Here is a 20927-nt window from a genome sequence, read left to right on the forward strand (position 1 = left end):
AAAACCTCTAAGGATGGCGATTTCACCACTTCCTTAGGAAACCCATTCCAGTGCTTCACCACCTTCCCAGTGAAATAGTGTTTCCTAATGTCCAACCAAGACCTCCCCCACTACAACTTGAGACCATTGCTCCTTTGTTCTGTCATCTGCCACCACTGAGAACAGCTGAGCTCCATCCCCTTTGAAACCCCCCTTCAGGTAGTTGAAGGCTGCTATCAGATCCCCCCCTCACTCTTCTCTTCTGCAGACTAAACAAGCCAAGTTCTTCTTCGAGTGATTGTTCATGTCCATTCCAAGCAGATGTGTGCACGCCGCGTGCACGCCAGCCGGAAGATTTTCCCCTAGCAACGCCATAGTGTTGGCCTGTGCATCCCCTGGAGTGGCACCTCCATGATGCCCTATGTAGGGGCCCGCCGACCCTCCACCCCCTCAGTTCCTTCTTACCACCGGTGATGGCTAGCTAGAACTTTGCTTGCTCTCACAGCAAGCCTAGCAGTGTCTCTATTAAGGGTATATAGTTTGTTTTTTCTTATAGTTCAGAGTTAGTGTTAGTTGTAAGATAGTTAATAGCTGTTTGGGGGCTTCCCCCCTACTTAATCATCACCCCGTCCTGGGGCATGCCCGGGTCCCCAGGGTTTAAACTCTGGCGGACTGCGGGAAGTTTATGCCAAAGAGTGACCCGTACTCTTCCTGCTTGAGATGCCTCGGGGAGAGCCACCAGAGCGACAAGTGCACTGTCTGCAAGGGGTTCCGTCCCAGGACTCTGAAGGACAGAGAGCAGAGACTTAGAGTACTCCTGATGGAGGGGGCCTTATGGCCACACTCGGACTCCGAGCCTGCCGACCTGGCGCTCACCACCTCATTCTCGGTGTGCAGCGCTCCGGCACCATTAGCAAGTGAGGAGGCCTGGTCTAAGAACTCTAAGTCCCGGCACCGGAGAGAATCAGGGCATAGAAAATCGGCCTCTATGCGGCACCGATCACCATCTCCGGTGCCCGTGAAAAAGAAGAGGCCAGTGAGGGGCCGATCACCCCACCAGGACCTTAAAAGGCTGGCGGCGTCCACAAGTGTGGTGGGACAAGCCGTGTCACAGCCACATCCTCCCACGGTCCTGTTGACTCCTGCCCCCATGGGGGAGCAGTCAAGTCCGGACCAGTCTAGGACCCCGGATCTCAGCGAGGATGTGCGCCTCCCATCAACGCCAGAAGCGTTTGAGGCGGCCTCAGACTTAGTAAGCCTCCCGGTGCCAGCCTCTCCGCGCCGGAGAGAAGAGCCGCCAGGGATGACCCGACCCCCGATTCAATCGAGGCAAGCTGGCCATGATGACGCCACAGTCCCCACCCCGTGCCGCTCTGGCGGTACCGGTGCAAAGAGAGAGCGTTCCCCGGCCTCACAGCACCGCTCGCCGGCGACAGTGGGTACTGCCCCTCCTCGGTCTTCATATTCAGAAACATCGGAGTCGGAATCCTTCTGCTCCTGTAGATCAAGGAGCAGGAGGTCGGCTTCACAGGCAAGCCAATGACCTAACCCATCGCTGTGGCAGCAGCAGTGGCAACCGCCCTCCCAGTGGCCGTTCTGGACTCCTTGGGCTTACCATCAAACCCTGGGACAGGTGCACAGTTCACACTCCAGGTCTTCTTGGAGTCGGTGGCTCCAGTGCAAATGCTTCCACCACCAGCACCGCCATCCGACGGGAGTGTACCACAACAGAATCCGGCACGGCCTAGTCAGACACCGGCACCGATAGGGGCCATGTTTTCGATGTCGCAGGCACCGCCCAGCACGCCTCGTCGTTCGGCGTCGACCCCAGTACCGGTCGTGGTGCCGCATCCTATATCCACACCGGCCACGCAACCAGAGTAGCTTGTGCCGCAGGACCCTGCAGCGGCTGAGGGTAGTGAGGAAGGTCCCCTGCAAGTGATCTCCTCCTCTTCCTCGACGGATGAGGCGGACAATACCTCGGCGATGTTCTATATCAACAAACGGGCGGGGGGGTGCATGCTTCTCTCCCTTTTGCCGGGAAGCCCTCTTATTATGGGACTTTTGCGTACAGAATGCAATTCACCTAATGGCATCCTACCTCCCGGGGGGTGCAGAACGGCCTAGTGGACGCCCTCAGCCACTCTTTCCATGGTCATGAGTGGTCCCTCCGCCAGGACGTGGCACGTTCAAACTTCTGTCTCTGGGGCTATCCCCAGATAGACCTGTTTGCCTCGAGGGACAACAGGAAGTGTCAACGGTTCTGCTTCCTCATGGGGCACAGTCCAGGGTCTCTCACGGATGCCTTCCTCCTCTCGTGGGAAGGTGGCCTGTTTTACGCCTTCCCTCCTATTCCGATGGTCCACAGGATACTCCTTAAGATTCGCAGGGATCATGCTCAAGTCATACTGATAGCGCCGGCATGGCCACGCCAGCATTGGTTCACGTCGCTACTGCAGATGTCCAAACAGGCATCCCTCATGTTGTCCCTACTCCCGGACCCGATCACACAGGATTGAGGCCACCTCCGGCACCCGAACCTGGAGTCGCTCCACCTCACAGCCTGGGTGCTCCATGGCTAAACCTGGTAGAAAGGTAATGCTCACAGCAGGTTAGATAAGTCCTGCTTGGTAGCAGGAAACCCTCCACCAGAGCTACATACACAGCCAAGTGGAAACGTTTTTCCATTTGGGCAGAACAGCAGGGACAGGCTCCATTGCTCGCCCTGATCCCACTCATCCTTGACTACCTACTTCATCTGAAACAGCAGGGGCTTTCCCTCTCTTTGGTTCGGGTCCACTTGGCGGCCATCTCCGCGTTCCATCCAGGAGCTGACGGTGGTTCAGTCTTTGCAAACCCACTGGTCAGTCGCTTCCTCAAGGGCCTGATTAGGCTTTTCCCATATACTCGACAACCTGTCCCGGCATGGGACCTTAATTTGGTCCTTTCTGCCCTCACGGGGCCGCCCTTCGAGCCCCTGGCTACATGCTCATTACTGTATCTCTCCTATAAGGTCGCATTCCTCGTGGCTATCACCTCGGCCAGGAGGGTATCGGAACTCAGAGCCCTGACGTCCGAGCCTCCATACACTGTTGTTCACAAAGACAAAGTCCAGCTCAGGCCACACCCAGCGTTCCTTCCTAAAGTGGTTTCCCAATTCCACATGGGTCAGGACATTTTTCTCCGTGTTCTATCATAAGCCCACACTCCTCCAGCACGGAGCGTAGGCTGCATTCCCTAGACGTTCGCAGGGCCCTGGCATTCTCTATTGAAAGAACCAAACCGTTCAGGAAATCAATCCAACTCTTTGTTGCTGTGGCCGACAGGATGAAGGGGTTCCCCATCTTATCACAGCGTATCTCCTCATGGATCACGGCCTGCATCCGCGAATAGTACGATCAGGCTAAGGTGCCTGCCCTGCCGATCACAGCCCACTCCACAAGGGCACAGGCTTCCTCCACGGCATTCCTGGCTCAGGTCCCAACAGAGGAAATATGCAGAGCTGCCACGTGGTCTTCAATCCATACATTCATGTTGCCCTATGCCATCACGCACCAGGCCAGAGATGATGCAGCCTTCGGCCATGCAGTGCTCCAATCCGCAGTGAACTCCGACCCCACCGCCTAAACTCAGGCTTGTGAGTCACCTGCTTGGAATGGACGTGAACAATCATTTGAAGAAGAAAAAACGGTTACTCACCCTTTTGTAACTGTTGTTCTTCGAGATGTGTTGTTCATGTCCATTCCAATACCCACCCTCCTGCCCCTCTGTCCGAGTGTCGGCAAGAAGGAACTGAGGGGGTGAAGGGTCGGCGGGCCCCTATATAGGGCACCATCGAGGTGCCACTCCAGGGATGCACAGGCCGACCCTATGGTGCTGCTAGGGGAAAATCTTCCGGCTGGCGCGCACACACACCTGCTTGGAATGGACACGAAGAACACATCTCAAAGAACAACAGTTACAAAAAGGTGAGTAACCGTTTTTTCCTCAGCCTCTCCTCGTAAGTCATGTGCCCCAGCCCCCTGATCATTTTCATTGCCCTCCACTGGTCTGACTCTCCAATTTGTCCACATCCTATCAGTGTTGATAGTTCCATTAAGGATGAAGTTAAAAGGAAATGTGCGTTAGCTGCACAGAAATTGACAAAATTATGGACTGATGAAAAACATTTACATTTGGTCCTAAATTGAAAATTTATCAAACCAGTGTACTAACAGTATTACTTTGGGGTCTGGAAGCAGCTGCGTTAAACGAAATAGCCATCAGGAAGCTGGAGGCAGTAGCGATGAGAGTTCTTTGAAAGATGGTAGGTGTAACATGGAATGATTTTAAGACAAATGAAGTTAGAAAGAGAGTAGACTGTGTAATCAAGGGAACAGGATTGGCAATAGTCAAAAAGATTACAATAGTGGGAACACAGCAAAAGACAGATGATAAGATGCCAAAGAACACTGCAAACACAACTAAGGTCAGTCCTACTGAGCTAACCATTGACTAGATGATGGAACATAATACTCAGAGACGTGATCAGGCTGGGCTTAATGAAGGCACAAGCTATGGACAGGAATGAATATGGAAGTTGTGCTGCTCCCTGTGCCTCCAAAGATGCTATGGGATGAAAGAAGAGAAGAGATAATAATGTCCAAAATAGTCACGCTGAATATTTTACTATTCAAGTAGTCTCATTGATTCCCATTAGAATACTCACACAGTAAGGTAACACTCAACATGAGTAAAGGTATTAGAGTAGGGCCCACAACAATACATAATATTTATGTAGCATTTATACATTAAGGGCCAAATACTCATCTATTGTACTTTGTTCACTTTTGTACCTTACTTTTCAAATAGTCCCACTAAAGGTAATGGGATTACTTGTAGAGTAGGGCACTACTCAGTCTGAGTAAGGGTATCATAGTCTGGCCCTCACTAATTAGCCTCCTGACAGCTTTGTGATATGGGGAAACTTCAGATATAGAGAGGTCTATTTGCTTGTCTGAGACCACATGGTAAGCCATTAACTAAGTGAGGAATAGGAGCCCTGGCTCCCACTCCTATGGACCATAGAACTAACTATGCCTCTTCCATGCAAGGAAATTAGCCAAACTGCTTTTGTTTTTTACTTTACCAAAATATTTGTGTAGTTTAAATGTAATGCATTTGCAAGAGAATAATATTTTGCTTTACAGATTTAAAAGTCTATATTGCTCCTTTTTCTTTGTAGGCATGAGAATAGCTTCATTTCATTTTGATGTCTGCTCTCTAGTTCTGTTCTCTTTTGTCATAATCCTGTTGCAAAAGCCCCCAGAATACTTAAAGGAACTATATATGCCCACTTGTACCACCCCTTATTTCACAGGTGGGCAAACTTTTTGGCCTGAGGGCCATATCAGGGAATAGAAATTATATGGCGGGCCATGAATGCTCACAAAATTGGGGTTGGAGTGTGGGAGGGGGGGCAGGTTCTGGGGTGGGGCTGGGGATGAGGAGTTCGGGGTGTAGGAGGGTGCTCTGGGCTGGGACCGAGGGGTTCAGAGGATGGGAGGGGGATCAGGGGTGTAGGGCAGGGGTGTGGGAAGGGGTGCAGGTTCCGGGTGGGGGGTGCAGGCTCTGGGCTGGGGATGAGAGGTTTGGCGTACAGGAGGGTGCTCCGGGCTCACATTGAGGGGTTTGGAGAGCGGGAGGGGAATCAGGGCAGGGGCTCAGAGTGCAGGATCAGGGGTGGCAGGCTCCGAGCGGCGCTTACCTCAAGCGGTTCCCAGAAGCAGTGGCATGTCCCTTCTCCGGCTCCTACGCATAGGCGCGGCCAGGCGGCTCTGCACACTATCCCATCCACAGGCACCGCTCCTGCAGCTCCCATTGGAGCACCAGAGGAGGACATTGGAGCACGTAGGAGCCAGAGTGGGGTTATGCCGTGGCTTCCGGGAGCCACGTGGTGCAGCCCCCATCCCAGCGCCCCTGCCAGAGCGGGGCTGAGCCGTGTGGTGCAGCCTCCGACCCAGCACTCCGGCCGGAGCGGGGCAAGCCCCAGTCCCTGCTCCCCAGCGGGAGCTCTCTGGCCTGCCTTATTCCATATAATGCACTTCTCAAAAAATTACTTTTGTTTCATTCCATACTTTTGAATAACTGTGTGTTTGACAAGTTAAATCCACTTCATGAAAAAGTCTATGCCTCTGAATAATCGTAATTGTTAGTGTGCATGTATTCTGTAAACCTGGAAAGCACTTGTATACAGGGTTTATTATAATCACTTGAAAAACAAATGCTTCCAGCATAACACTGAATACAAGTCTGTCATATAACAGCTATGAAATCTTTCATGTAATAAATTAGAATACAGTAGCCTGAATAGTTTCTTCATGTCTTCTTTTTTCAACATTGTTAAAACATAAGAGACATATTTTTTAAGGTATTTGGCAACTGACAATAATTATAAACCTCGCTAAAATGAATCAGTGCGTTCTAGTATGTCAGTTATTTTATTGAAATAAAACACACAAACTTGCTGTGACAGATTGCTTTATGTACACCCAAAGCCTTGAAACCATGGAAATAAGTTAAAAGGGAGAAGTTTCCTGCATTCTTTATGGACAGCTCAGAAATGTTAAGGTATAGTAATTTCCCAAAAACATGGAATGTGTGACTGACAGATCTGCCAATCTGTGGGTTGAGGCAACAGCATATGAGGGTGCTGTTAAGCTTTTGCATTGGAGTGTATGCTTGATGAAGCAGGTTACATGTTGGTTTTTTGCACCTGTTGGAGATAGAAGGGAAAGCCTTATGGAATATATGTTGTTGACAACTTTGTAGATAGTATGAAGGAGGCAAAGAATGCAGGAAACTTTTTTCCCTTGACTTCTTGTTTAATCTTTTTAAGGTTTTTAGGTGGGTGAGGTGTTTCCTGATGCAAACTTGTCACTAAAAGTTTTTGTTTGTATTAATTCCCTAGTTTTTTCATACTGGATTGGTGTTCCTCAGTGGGTAGCTCCACAAGGTCAGGGAGAAGAGAGCAGAGAGATGCATCTGGGTTGGAGTCAGAGGAATAAACTGCAACACTAAATCCACTTCTGTCAGTGATGATCCTCCTAAAACATGTGGTATGTCTCAGGAAGATCTTTGTCTCTATTTTGGCACTATTTAAAAGTTACTCAAAGTAAATATGCTAAAAGCAACCACCAGCATATATCAGTGATGACATAACCTGTCAGCTGGAGGGAACCTCCATGAAGGAGTCTGTATCTTCACTCACTTCCCAAAACATACCATAACTTCTCAGTTTCTAGAAATTGGACACAGCAAGGAGCAGCTGTAGCCACAAGCTGCTGGAGTGCCACCATGTACCAGGTCTACCTACTGTGCAACCCCTCATTCTGGGTCCCCTATCCCTGCCATTGGGAAGTATATCACTTAACTTTCAAACTTTGTGATATGTGACACCTGCAAACAAAACTGTGAAAAATAATTGAAATGTGAAAAACCTGTATTTTGTTGTCATGCCATAATTTATAGATTATAATGGTTTTTAAGTTTAAAAAATAACTGATTTTAAAGGATGTTTTCTGATTGTGTGAATTAAATAAACTAGTTTTTCAAAAATAAATTATATTGCATGCATTCATAACATCCTGTGATCTTGGCTGACAGCAGGATTTGATCCCTGTCCCTGTAGATCCTCAGCTCAAACCTCAACCACTTCAGCAACCGGAGTAATTGCAAGTCTCTTTCTAGACCAGTCACCAGAGAAGGAGTTGACACACACATTTCTAGTACATTATATGTCTGTTTGGTAGACAGCACTAGACAATGTGGAAATCAGGAATCCTGTCTCTTGGAGGGCTGTGTAGTATACTAGTTAGAGCAGGGATCTCAAACTCAAATCACCACGAGGGCCACATAAGGACTAGTACATTGGCCTGAGGGCAGCATCACTGAAACCTTTTCATACAACAATACAAAAGTATAGTGAAAAATGAAAACATCAAAGAGTAATATAGTATGCTATTAAAAGTCAATGTATTAACTTTTTTAAAACTGTAATGTGAAAAGTCAGTGCTAATTTTGACAGTCATTTCATTTTTGGTCACTTAGCTGGCAGCGTTTTGCATCAATCAGAGCATCAATATTAGGTTTGATAGCCTGAAACGAAACCAATCTCAGTGTTGCTTGCAAATTGTATCCCATTTGTCAAGGCTGCTTCCCCACTCTGAACTTTAGGGTACAAATGTGGGGGCCTGCATGAAACTTCTAAGCTTAACTACCAGCTTAGATCTGGTCCGCTGCCACCACTCCCAAAGTGCTAATTCCCTTCCCTGGGTAGCCTTGAGAGACCCTTCACCAATTCCCTGGTGAATACAGATCCAAACCCCTTGGATCTTAAAACAAGGAGAAATTAACCATCCCCCTCCTTTCTCCCACCAACTCCTGGTGGATCAAGATCCAAACCCCTTGGATCTTAAAACAAGGAGAAATTAACCATCCCCCCTCCTTTCTCCCACCAACTCCTGGTGGATCAAGATCCAACCCCCTTGGATCTAAAACCAAGGAAAATCAATCAGGTTCTTAAAAAGAAGGCTTTTAATTAAAGAAAAAGGTAAAAATCATCTCTGTAAAATCAGGATGGAAAATAACTTTACAGGGTAATCAAATTTAAAGAGCCCAGAGGACCCCCCTCTAGCCTTAGGTTCAAAGTTACAGCAAACAGAGGTAAACACTCTAGCAAAAAGGTACATTTACAAGTTGAGAAAACAAAGATAAAACTAACACACCTTGCCTGGCTGTTTAGTTACAAGTTTGAAATATGAGAGACTTGTTCAGAAAGATTTGGAGAGCCTGGATTGATGTCTGGTCCTTCTTAGTCCCAAGAGCGAACAAACACCAAAACAAAGAGCACAAACAAAAGCCTTCCCCCAACCAAGATTTGAAAGTATCTTGTCCCCTTATTGGTCCTTTGGGTCAAGTGTCAGCCAGGTTACCTGAGCTTCTTAACCCTTTACAGGTAAAAGGATTTTGGAGTCTCTGGCCAGGAGGAATTTTATAGTACTGTACACAGGAGAGCTGTTACCCTTCCCTTTATAGTTATGACACGCCCCGCAAATCACAGATAGTGTTGGACAGCCGGTTCCACACTGGCTGTGATTTCTTCCTGGAGCTCTAGGAGAAAACAGAGTTAATAAGACACATGCACCTTTAGACATACTACTGATTATATAAAAACTACCAATATGTTCCACATTCCAAGAACAATTTTTAACCAGTTGATTCTGGGAAACTTTCCCAGGAGAGTGCATCAGCCACTTTGTTAGAAGCTCCTGAAATGTGTTGTATTTCAAAATCAAAATCTTGGAGAGCTAAACTCCACCGAAGAACTTTTTTTTATTATTCCCCTTGGCGGTATGAAGCCACTGTAGCGCAGCATGGTCTGTTTGTAGTTGGAAATGCTGTCCCCAAACGTATGGGCGTAGCTTTTCCAGCGCGTACACGATGGCGTAGCATTCCTTTTCGCTGATTGACCAGTGGCTTTCCCTCTCAGACAGTTTCTTGTTGAGAAACACGACAGGATGGAATTCTTGATCCGGTCCTTCCTGCATTAAAACTGCTCCCACGGCCTGCTCCGACGCATCTGTGGTTACTAGGAACGGTTTGTCAAAGTCTGGGGCCCTTAGCACAGGGTCAGACATGAGTGTCACCTTAAGCTGGTTAAAGGCCTTATGACACTCATCAGTCCACGGAACTGCATTTGGCTGTTTCTTTCTGGTTAGGTCTGTCAGCGGGGTGGCGATTTGGCTGTAGTGTGGTACAAATCGCCTATAATATCCAGCCAAGCCTAAGAAGGATTGGACCTGTTTCTTTGACTTTGGAACCGGCCACTTTTGGATAGCATCCACTTTGGCCTGTAGGGGATTTATAGTTCCTTGACCCACCTGGTGCCCCAGGTAAGTCACTCTGTTTTGGCCTATTTGACACTTTTTAGTCTTAACAGTTAGTCCTGCCTGCCTGATGCGCTCGAAGACTTTTTCCAGGTGCTCCAGGTGTTCTGCCCATGAATCAGAAAAAATGGCCACATCATCGAGGTAGGCAACTGCAGAGTCTCCCAATCCCGCTAGGAGACCATCTACAAGTCTTTGGAAGGTGGCGGGTGCATTTTGCAGCCTGAAAGGGAGTACGTACACCCCTGCCTGGGTGACGAAGGCTGACCTTTCCTTGGCGGGTTCATCTAGTGGTATTTGCCAGTACCCCTTGGTTAAGTCTAAGGTAGAGATGAATTGGGCATGTCCCAGTTTCTCCAATAGCTCATCTGTGCGTGGCATTGGATAGTTGACAGGACGAGTTACAGCATTTAGCTTACGGTAGTCCACACAAAAGCGTATTTCCCCATCTGGTTTGGGAACTAGAACCACTGGAGATGCCCATGCACTCTTAGAGGGGCGGATTATACCCATCTGTAGCATGTCCTGGATCTCCCTTTTTATAGCAGTTTGGGCATGAGGTGACTCCCGGTAGGGTGGGGTTCTAATTGGGTGAGCATTACCTGTGTCAATGGAGTGGTATGCCCGTTCGGTCCATCCTGGAGTGGCTGAGAACATTGGCACAAAGCTAGTGCACAGCTCCTTGATCTGCTGCCACTGCAGACGTCTAAGGGTCGCGGAGAGGTTCACCTCTTCCACGCCACCATTACTTTTTCCTTCATAGTAGACACCTTCAGGCCACTCCGTGTCATCTGTTTTCTGGGCTGTAAACTGGGAAACCTTTAATTCTCTGGAATAAAAGGGCTTAAGAGAATTAACATGGCATACCTTAGGCTTTATGTTGGAGGTGGGGGATGCTATGAGATAGTTAACAGCTCCTAGGCGCTCCTGGACCATGAATGGTCCTTCCCACGATGCTTCCATTTTATGAGCCTGGAGCGCCTTTAAGACCATGACTTGGTCTCCTACTTTGAAGGACCGTTCTCGGGAATGTTTATCATACCAGGCCTTTTGCTCTTCCTGAGCATCCTTTAGATTTTCTTTAGCAAGGGCTAAAGAGTGTCGGAGGGTGCTTTGTAGGTTGCTTACAAAGTCTAGAATGTTAGTTCCTGGGGAAGGCGTAAACCCCTCCCATTGCTGCTTCACCAACTGTAATGGCCCCTTAACCTCGCGGCCATACACATTTTCAAATGGTGAAAACCCTAAACTGGGATGTGGTACAGCCCTGTAGGCAAAAAGCAACTGCTGCAACACTAGGTCCCAATCATTGGAGTGTTCATTTACGAATTTACGTATCATGGCCCCCAAAGTTCCATTAAACCTCTCCACCAGACCATTGGTTTGATGGTGGTAAGGGGTGGTAACCAAGTGATTCACCCCATGAGCTTCCCACAGGTTTTTCATGGTCCCTGCCAGGAAATTAGTTCCCGAATCTGTAAGGATGTCGGAGGGCCAACCTACCCTGGCAAAAATGTCTGCTAATGCCTGGCACACACTTTTAGTCTTGGTGTTGCTTAGAGCTACTGCTTCCGGCCATCAGGTAGCAAAATCCATGAAAGTCAGTATGCACTGCTTTCCTCTGGGTGTCTTCTTTGGGAAAGAACCCAGAATATCCACAGCTACTCGCTGAAATGGGACCTCAATTATGGGTAGTGGCTGGAGAGGGGCTTTGACCTGGTCTTGGGGTTTTCCCACTCGTTGGCACACCTCACAAGACCGGACATAATTAGCAATGTCCTTGCCCATTCCCTCCCAGTGGAAGGACTTCCCCAACCGGTCTTTGGTTCTGTTCACCCCAGAATGGCCACTGGAATGATCATGGGCTAAGCTCAAGAGCTTTACCCGATACTTAGTGGGAACTACCAACTGTCTTTGAGGTCCCACTAAGAAAGAGTCTCCTTGTATAAAAGTCCTTGTTCTACAACAAACTGGGATCGGTTAGAAGAGCTGAGAGGCAGTAGGGTGCTCCGTGCCGCCGCCCAAGCTTTCTGAAGGCTGTCATCTGCTTCCTGCTCGGCCTGGAACTGTTCCCTTGATGCTGGAGACAACAGTTCCTCCTTGGACTGTGGACTTGGGCTTGGTCCCTCTGGAAGTGATGCAAGTGCTGGAGCTGTTTCCGTTGACTGTGAACCGCTGTCCGTTGGTGCACTATGTTGTATTTCAGGCTCCGGCTGAGCCTCTTGGGTAGGGTTATCTGCTGCTTCTGCCAGTTCAGGCTCACTGGTGCCCTCTGGTGTTGGAGTTGTAGACGGGTTTGCAAGCGCTGTACTCAGTGCTGGCAATGGTTCTGGCACTGGTTGTGTTGCCAGTTCCGGTTCTGGGACTGGCTTTGGCTGGGTCTCTGGGATAGGATTCACTACGGCTGTTGCAGTCATTGGCAGGGGATCCGGTTCCACCACCTTTGTCTGAGTCTCTGGTAACCCAGATGGGGCCCTGGTGGACGGCTCAGGAACAGGGATGGGGGTGAAAGCTTGCTTAGCCTGGCTGCGCGTGACTATTCCCACCCTCTTAGCTAGCTTCACCAAGATTTGAAAGTATCTTGTCCCCTTATTGGTCCTTTGGGTCAGGTGTCAGCCAGGTTACCTGAGCTTCTTAACTCTTTACAGGTAAAAGGATTTTGGAGTCTCTGGCCAGGAGGGATTTTATAGTACTGTACACAGGAGGGCTGTTACCCTTCCCTTTATAGTTATGACACCATTCCATACAAAAAACTACACTAAGAGAATATTAAGACTGCACAGTTAAGCACACATGCCAAAATTAGGGTTGCACTCACAACTTTTTCTCTGCCCCTTTGAGACTGTGTTATCATGTAATCTTTAAATTACAGGGTCACATACTGTTTCTCATATAATATATACCTTTTTTCTACACCCTTAAATTGTATAGCATCTTACAGTAATTTTTCTACTGACTTTTATTGTGTTGTCACAGTAGCCCAATATATGCTTACTACCAAAAGACTTGCCACTTAGTTTATGGGAAGTATGAGTGAGGGTGGGCAAATGTGTGTTGTGATGGGAAGCTGAGTTGATTTGTGCCTGGGTTGTTTTGTGCTGGGAAATTTTGATGGTTTTGTGTTGGTGGCAAATAAGGGGTGTGTCCTGGGGTGAGGGGCTATCTGTATTTGGACTTGCTGGTTGTGTTGTTGTGTAGGTGGTTGTGCTGATATGTGAGGTGGCAGCTAGGCACAAGGGTGTAATCCACCATCTATGAAGTCTCCCTCATACAACCAATGAAACTGTAGCATGCAAATTAGCTATTGAGTAAGGGTGGTGATTGGTTGAGTTATCTCTCATATCACAGTGGTCTAGTACTCTTGGCACAGCACAGATGTACACCAATTGTCAAGTCAAAATAGCTGAGAACTTCAAAATTGGTTGGTAACAGACTGCAAAACCCCCACTCCACCCCTTCCATGGGGCCCCGCCCCTGCCCCACTTCTTCCCACCCCTTCCCCACCCCCATTCCAACCCCTTCCCCAAAGTCCCCGCCCCAACTCTGCCCCTTCCCTGCCCCTATTCCAAACCCTTTCCCAAATCCCCTCCCGGGCCCCACTTCTTCTCCGCCTCCTCCCCTTAGCATGCCGCGTCCTCCCTCCTCCCCCCTCCCTCCTGGAAAGTCCTAAGTGCTGGTAGGTAGGTGGAGGAGCGGGGATACGGCGTGCTGGGGGAGTATGGGGGGTGAGGTGAGCTTGGCTGCCGGTGGGTGAAGGGAGCATCCATGGAGTTGGCGCCTATGGCGAGCCGCAGGAAATAACTCTGTGGGCCGTGTGTTTGAGATCCCTGAGTTAGAGCTAGGGTAACAAAAGGATGTATGTTTTTAAACATTGTTGCTAAGTGGGTAATATTTGGGGCTACTAGAAACCTGGGTTCTATTCCTAACTGTGACTTTATGTAACCTCTATGTTGACTTATTTGTAAAGAAGTATGTGGCAGTGGCTGCTTGACATCTAGGACTGTAGCCATGGCCTCAGTTGATGAAGAGAATTGGCATGTAAACCTCCATTAGTATAAGTGAGATTTAAACTGTATCTGTCTCTCTTTTTATGCTGTGTAGCTGCAGTTGGAAACATTGTGTGGTCTGAAGTCCTATGCAGACAACACTTTATCATATAAACTGCTATGGGGATGATATTGTTGGCAGAATTTAATATTTTTGTTTCATATCAATGTATTCAAAAACAGTGATTGGAAAATTGAAGAAAAAACACAAAATAGAAGGAGCTCCTACTTATTGGTACTGTCCTACTTAGCATATGTAGAATAACATGAAGTAAAACTTAGATCCCAGGAGCTTAAACATTTTCGTAAAACGTGATTCAAAGAAAGATGAGGCTCAAAAGTGGTCTTTTTGGACATTACTAAAGTCAAGTTATACTTTTTGGCAAAGCTTTTTATACTGTCTTGCATGACCTTCTCATAAACAAACAAGGGAAATGCAACATAAATGGAGCTACTATAAGATGGGTGCATAACTGGTTGGAAAACCATTCCCAGCGAGTAGTTATCAGTGGTTCATAGTCATGCTGCAAGGGCATATCAAGTGGGGTCCCGCAGGGATCAGTTCTAGGTCAGATTCTGTTCAATATCTTCATCAATGATTTAGATAATGGCATAGAGAGTACACTTATAAAGTTTGCGGACAATACCAAGTTGGGAGGGGTTGCTAATGCTTTGGAGGATAGGATTAAAATTCAAAATGATCTGGACAAACTGGAGAAATGGTCTGAAGTAAATAGGATGAAATTCAATAAAGATAAATACAAAGTACTTCACTTAGGAAGTTATTATCAGTTGCACACAAACAAAATGGGAAATGACTGCCTAGGAAGGAGTACTGCTGAAAGGCATCTGGGGGTCATAGTGGACCACAAGCTAAATATGATTCCACTTTACTCTGCGCTGTTTCGCTTCAACTGGAGTACATCTGTACCCCGATATAACGCTGTCCTCGGGAGCCAAAAAATCTTACCGTGTTTATAGGTGAAACCGCGTTATATCCAACTTGCTTTGATCCACCAGAGTGTGCAGCCCCGCCCCCCCGGAGTGCTGCTTTACTGTGTTATATCCAAATTCATGTTATATAGGGTCGCGTTATATCGGGGTAGAGGTGTATTATGTCCAGTTCTGGGTGCCACATTTCAGGAAAGATGTGGACAAATTGGACAAAGGCCAGAGAAGAGCAACAAAAATGATTAAAGCTCTAGAAAACATGACCTATGAGGGAAGATTGAAAAAATTGGGTTTGTTTAGTCTGGAAATAGAAGACTGAGAGGGGACATAACAGTTTTCAAGTACATAAAAGGTTACAAGGAGGAGGTAGAAAAATTGTTGTTCTTAACCTCTGAGGATAGGACAAGAAGCAATGGGCTTTAAATTGCAGCAAGGTTTAGGTTGGACATCAGGAAAAACTTCCTAACTGTCAGGGTGGTTGAGCACTGGAATAAATTGCGTAGGGAGATTGCGGAATCTCCATCAGTGGAGATTTGTAAGAGCAGGTTCGATTAACACCTTTCAGAGATGGTCTACTTAGTCCTACCATGAGTGCAGGGGACTAGACTAGATCACCTCTCAAGGTCCCTTCCAGTCCTATGATTCTATGTGTATCAACCAGTCTGCACCAAACCAACATGAAAAAAATCAAATATTCTGACTTCTTTGGGTTTTTTTACTACATTTCTATAAAATAAAAATTAATTTACTGCAGTAAAAATTAAAATTTTGCTACAACTTTAACTATATCATTTACCGCTCAACATAATGTAGCTTTCATCACATATTGATTTATTTTTTATTTCAACTTTTTAGTAATTTCAGAAATTATTGGTAGGTAAATATGCAACATTTGCATATGTAAATATGCAACAAGGAAGAAAACGTAAATACTTCTTTATCAATAAGTTTGTAAATTGTTTATTAGCCATTATTGTTTTTCAAAAGTATATAAATGACTCTGGAGCCTGAGGCTCATTTTCAGAAGGATCTAAGTCCATTAAAATCACTTTTGCACTTCTAAAACTTTCACCTACGTATATAGTTAACTTATAATGTACACGGCAAAGACACCAGAGATTCAAGAAAGATGACTATGGTGGTTTGGACACATGTCAAGAATGGACCTGGAAAGAATACCATACATGGTGAGACACACCATGGAGTGCAAGGAACTAGAAATATAGGAAAATCAAGAATGCATTGTATAGACATGATAAAGAATGACACAACAAAAATGATTAAAGATTGACAAAGCCGTGAAGCTGGTACAAGACGGACAGGAGTGGGAAGAATTTATTTAGCCCCATTGTTGCTGATGAGCTGACGGATGGGAATCACAGTACAAAAATTTTAACTCTTCTAAGCTTTATTGGTAGTTCCTCTAAACAACATGATAAAAAGCAGTTGTCCCTCTTCTTGCCCTACGAATAAATGACCTCCATTTTTTTTTAAAGGTCTCATTCTACAAATTCCCATTATATAGCCATCACCCTTATGCTGTGGAGCAGTTTGTCAGAGACACATCACACATATTATATGAAGTACAGCTATTTGATAATTGAAGTAGTTTGTGTCTCTGTAAAGATGACTTTAATACAATGGATGTTTTGTTATAGGAAGAAGAGGTATCATCTCAGTAAAAAAGACAAGGAAATATAGAGGCTTCTTGGAGCATTATAACACTAATTCTCTGCAAGGGTTCAGTGAACTTCCCAAGGTTGGTGGATTTTTCCACCAGTTTACCTAATCTTAGGTAAGTAAATTCTCTCTCTCACCTTTATCTTCTTCCCCCTCCCCTGACCCCCATCTACAGATACTTGATGCATCTTTCAGAATTATTTTTAAGTGTTCTCTTCTGTTTTTCCTTTTCTCTTAAAGATAACCTGAATATAATCCAACAACATTAGATTTTTGTGCTGAGTGCCCCAGGTAACCAGGGTAAGAGGGACAATTCAGCTCATTAATTTAATAACTATATGTTTTTTCTTTCTTGGGTCCACCATATATAGCACTGCTATGGATGGCTCTTGTTATCTATGGCATTTCAGGATGTATTGTTTTATTGATGCGACTCCCACCCTGGAACTCCACTGGAAAGTATAGCCAGCCTATAGCCATAAAATAAAGCCTGTTTGGTTATAGTCTTGTGTAAGAGTTTAATCTTTTTTAATATTCTTACTTTGTAATTGATTTATTTTAATAACTCTCTAAAAAAATAAGAATATTAAGTGTTCCAAAAAATAAATAAAAAGAGGACTTAGGTTACCTTTGTAAATAGAAGCCACAGAATTTCACCATGTGTCAATCCCACAAATTCTGGTTGAACTGGAGCATATCTTCTAGAAAGATGTCCACATTTCAGCACAGTGCATGCTGGATATTGAATTTAAAATAGTCTTCAAAAGCTAAATTCTAAGCTAATTTTCTGAATGTCACTCTTACCCTGGTTACTTTAATGCTACTTGTAGATAACATTTTGGCATTATTTGATTCATGTTTATGTTTTCTGAAAATTGTGCTGACTTTCTCATTAGTCAAACTGTGTTAATCTAAATAGAATAGAATGGGATAGGAGGTGCTTTTTAAAAAAAAAAAACTGCTTGAACAGTGTTAGTAAGCTAAACACACAGTACACAAAGCAAGTAGGAAAGCAGATTTGCTGAAATGCCAAACATTTCTCCAGAAATTCTCTTCACAAACAGGTTACTCAGTCATACGCATTTTTACAAAATGCAGAATGATAAAAGTAAATATAAAAATCAACTTTCCTTCTAGTTTTCCATTGTGTGTATATATAGTAGAAACTAATAAAAGGTAAACATTTTGCCAACCATCACCGCGTAATTATCATAGTTATTTTCTAAGTAGAGGGGAAACTGTGGTAATTTCAGATGCTACCACGTGTGATGCAATGCCAGCTAGTTAATGGTGACAATTAACTTATAGTTATAAAGTAACTTATAGCGATCACAGTCTGGCGGGGATGGAACTCCCTGCACTGATGTAAGGGAAGAGTTTGCATAACTACCTCTCTCCAGGCATCATTAGAGAGAGAAGCTCCCTGTCACAAGTTGGAGTGGTGATGTTTACATAAAGCAAGGCAACCTATTTCCATATCTTCCCTGGTGTTGGTCTGGAGTTTATTGCAGCCCCTAGCCAGTAATAGCTTTCCTTAGTAGAGGAGAAAGAACCAGACGCAGAATTGCAAGCAGTTGCTGACTGGATGGCAGGGAGCTTATTCACGAGAACTCATTCTCCTTACTAAATAAACCCTATTTCTTACCTTCCAATTCTGTGGTTGCTTTACTTGTTTTGTTTTTGTTTTTGTTCTTTTTTTAAATATCTGGAGAAATGGTCTGAAGTAAATAGAATGAAATTCAATAAGGACAAATGCAAAGTACTACACTTAGGAAGGAACAATCAGTTGCATACACACAAAATGGGAAGTGACTCACTAGAAAGGAGTACTGCAGAAAGTGATCTGGGGGTCATAGTGGATCACAAGCTAAATATGAATCAAAGGTGTAACACTGTTGCAAAAAAAGCAAACATCATTCTGGGATGTATTAGCAGGAGTGTTGTAAGTAAGACACGAGAAACCATTCTTTCTGATTAGGCCTCAACTGGAATATTGTGTTCAGTTCTGGGTGCCACATTTCAGGAAAGATGTGGACAAGTTGGAGAAAGTCCAGAGAAGAGAAACAAAAATGATTAAAGGTCTAGAAAACATGACCTATGAGGGAAGATTGAAAAAGTTGGGTTTGTTTAGTCTGGAGAAGAGAAGACTGAGAGGGGGCATAACAGTTTTCAAGTACATAAAAGTTTGTTACAAGGAGGAGTGAGAAAAACTGTTCTCCTTAACCTCTGGGGATAGGACAAGAAGTAATGAGCTTAAATTGCAGCAAGGGCAGTTTAGGTTGGACATTAGGAAAAACTTCCTGTCAGGGCAGTTAAGTACTCGAATAAATTGCATAGGGAGGTTGTGGAATCTCAATTTTTAAGAGCAGGTAAGACAACACCTGTCAGGGATGGTCTACTTAGTCCTGTCATGAGTGCAGAAGACTAGATTAGATGACCCCTCAAGGTCCCATCCAGTCCTACGATTCTATGCTTTAATATGCTTCCTCTCCAGTAACACAGCAACCCATTCACCAACTGGAAAGTTAAAATTCATTACTTTCTCTAAGGCAGGCTTTCATCAATATATTTATATGAAAATGCTGGAATGGTAGGTAGAACTGGGTGAATACTGATTTTTCCATTCACTGGCAGTTCTGCAGAAAAAAATGGTTCTGATTAAATTAAACCTGAAAATTCCAAAATTGAATTAAAAAAAGTTCACAAAAATTTCATTTCGGGTCAACTGAAATATTTTGTTTGACCCAAAACTAAATGTTTTGTTTAGTTTTTGGACACATTTTTAACATAAAAGCAAAAGGGTTAGATTCAGAAAACACAGAATCATAGAATCTTTAAATCTTCCCTCATAGGTCATGTTTACTAGACCTTTAGTCATTTTGTTGCTCTTCTCTGGACTTCCTCCAATTTGGCCACATCTTTCCTGAAATGTGGCATCCAGAACTGGACACAATACTCCAGTTGAGGCCTAATCAGCGCGGAGTAGAGCAGAATTATTGCTTATGTCTTGCTTACAACATTCCTGCTAATACATCCCAAAATGACATTCGCTTTTTTTGCAACAGTGTTACACTGTTCACTCATATTTAGCTTGTGATCCACTGTGACCCACGGATCCCTTTCCACAGTATTCTTTTCTAAGCAGTCCTTTCCATTTTGTATGTGTACAACTGATTGTTCCTTCATAAGTGTAGTACTTTGCATTTGTTCTTATTGAATTTCATCCCATTTACTTCAGACCATTTCTCCAGTTTGTCCAGATCATTTTGAATTTTAATCCTATCCTCCAAAACATTAGCAACCCCTTCCAGCTTGGTATTGTCCGCAAACTTTATAAGTGTACCGATCACACGAGATATGCCCTTCCAGTTTGACTGTGAACCACTGATAACTACTCTCTGGGAATAGTTTTCTACCCATTTATGCACCAACCTTATAGTAGCTCCATCTAGGTTGTATTTCCCTAGTTTGTTTATGAGAAGGTCATGTGAGACCATATGAAAAGCCTTACTATAGTCAAGATATACCACATCTACCACTTCCCCCCAATCCAAAAGGCTTGTTACCCTGTCAAAGAAAGCTATTAGGTTGGTTTGACAGGAAATCCATGCTGACTGTTACTTATCACCTTATTATCATCTAGGTGATGGAAAAATAAAATGCTTAATTATATGCTTCCATGGAAGATAATTGCTAATGGCTCAGATATCTCCTCAGTCAGCTCTTTGAGTATTCTAGGATGTATTTCATCAGGCTCTGGTGACTTGAAGACAGCTAACTTGTCTAAGTAATTTTTAACTTGTTTTTTTCCCTATTTTAGCCTCTGATCCTACCTCATTTTCACAGGCATTCATTAAGTTAGATGTCCAATACAAAAAAATGGAGTTATTAAATCTTTATAGAAATTGATTTTCCTATTGTTACCAAGGAAAGTAACAGCTCCTGATCACCAGCGGAATCTTTAGTCATAAGTTAGATGCTGCTCAGTGTGCCACATTTCATGGGGAGGTCATTCTGGGAGAGTTGTATTGCATGAACAAGCCATCCAACCAAAAGACTGGTCTAGAACCCAATCCCTGAGAACGCAGATCAGACTAAAGCTAAATCTTTGACCAAGAGAGGTAGAGGAGAAGAAAGATAAAGAGGCTGGATGAAAGGAGACAGAAAAAAAGGGAGGCCTTTTTGGTAATGGAGAAGCAAAATAGTTGGGAGTGTCTGTTTGATACCTGTGAACAACAACAATGCCCTTAGCCAGTGCACATAGGATGCTCTCTTTATCAACTATAGGTGGGCAATGTGTTTTATAAAATCACACATCATAGCTGTTCAACGGCATTTATAATGCTGA

General features: G+C 44.7%; 1 protein-coding gene across 10 annotated transcripts in view; it reads left to right on the forward strand.

Annotated features, from left to right (window-relative positions):
• Positions 1-20927, forward strand: part of MBD5 (methyl-CpG binding domain protein 5) — a 256499-nt gene that overhangs the window by 115633 nt on the left and 119939 nt on the right. For 9 of the 10 annotated variants that reach the window (XM_042860868.2, XM_042860867.2, XM_065561640.1 and 6 more), the window contains one exon: positions 16558-16694. The exons of the other annotated variant lie outside the window; for it this stretch is intronic. The gene's annotated coding sequence lies outside the window, so the exon portion shown is untranslated. The remainder of the gene's footprint in view (positions 1-16557; positions 16695-20927) is intronic. 10 annotated transcript variants of the gene reach the window in all.

This window comes from Chrysemys picta, chromosome 11 (genome assembly GCF_011386835.1).
Source record: "Chrysemys picta bellii isolate R12L10 chromosome 11, ASM1138683v2, whole genome shotgun sequence".
In the NCBI taxonomy this organism is placed as follows: Eukaryota; Metazoa; Chordata; order Testudines; family Emydidae; genus Chrysemys; species Chrysemys picta.